The following is a 1,160-nucleotide window of genomic DNA, read 5'->3' on the forward strand; positions in this document are numbered from 1 at the left end:
TATGAGATTTATTAAGCTTCCCTTTAACAATACAGTATGGACAGTGCCTAAAATTAGCCTGTGTTTCCGCAACAATTTTGGGGTTTGGTGGTGGTGTTGTGTGTTGGGGAGTGTGGGAGGGGGGCGGTTTGAAGGCATCCTCTAGCTTCAAACACTGCCTGCCAGAGTTCGATTTCTTACAATCTGCCTTAATAACAGCCCAAACTGACTGGAACCACCACCCCCCCTTTTTTTTCCTTGTCACAAAAACAGGCCAAACCCGTAACAACCTAGCATCCTAGCTGTGTCCTTAGTGATTTTTTTTTCACTAGTTCTGATTCCAAGGAAAGAATGCCACCTACCGAATCATTCCCACCAGCAGCCAGCCCTGCAAAGCGCGAGCACTACTTAACCCTGGTGTGTTCCAAATGCCTACCGATTATTATTTAGTCAAAAAAACAAAAAAGAGTCACTATACGGGCTATCAGGAAGTTGGGCTCCGAGCGCCGTTATCTGATAAACGCTTCCACATATTGTCGCCTTCTCAATAGCTATGCCAAATTTCAACCTCTTCTCTGCCTGCATTTTCCTTTTAATTGGGCTCTCTCCTACAGAATGCAGGCTCCCTGCAGCCTGCTGCCTGCAGAAGCCGGTAGTGCAAACCTGCAAGGGAAGGAAACTTGATTGCTTGCTGCCCTGAGACTGCAAAAGCCAAGGCCGGCCGAGGGTTAACCCAGACAGGCTTAGCTAGCAAGCGTTCGAGATTGCACCCGAAGTCGGGCGATGCCAAGGGGGCTTCCAATTTTTTCCGACTCTGTCACCAGGCCTCGGGCGGGGAGGGGGGTGGGGGGTCCCTTCCGCAGTCCCCCGCAAAAGCGAGGCTAGGCAGGTGGTCCCTGCAACTCCTCCGAGCGAGCCACGGTCGCTTCGGCTCCCGTGCTGCAGCTGCGCGGGAAAGGACGCGGGCGGGAGAGAGCGAGCGGACGGGTGCGCGGGGCTGCGACCAGAGGCCGCGGTGCGTGGCGCCCAGCAGCGAGGACTTCGGACCAGGCTGGACCCGAGGCGCCCAGCGAGGTTGGTGGCTCCTGCGGCGAGCGCCCAATGCCGAGAACTCGCGGCGGCGCGCACGGGAGGCTCTGGGAGGGTGGCGGGGGCGGGGCGGGTGTTAGCCTGGGAGCGGC

General features: G+C 56.6%; 1 protein-coding gene across 1 annotated transcript in view; it reads left to right on the plus strand.

The window, feature by feature from the left end:
- The first annotated feature begins 911 nt into the window (after positions 1–911).
- The window catches only part of Arhgap20 (Rho GTPase activating protein 20), a 91,035-nt gene continuing 90,786 nt past the window's right edge, over positions 912–1,160 (plus strand). The window contains exon 1 of the mRNA XM_026779123.1: positions 912–1,053. The gene's annotated coding sequence lies outside the window, so the exon portion shown is untranslated. The remainder of the gene's footprint in view (positions 1,054–1,160) is intronic.

The sequence above is a fragment of the Microtus ochrogaster genome, chromosome 5 (genome assembly GCF_000317375.1).
Source record: "Microtus ochrogaster isolate Prairie Vole_2 chromosome 5, MicOch1.0, whole genome shotgun sequence".
Lineage (NCBI taxonomy): Eukaryota > Metazoa > Chordata > Mammalia > Rodentia > Cricetidae > Microtus > Microtus ochrogaster.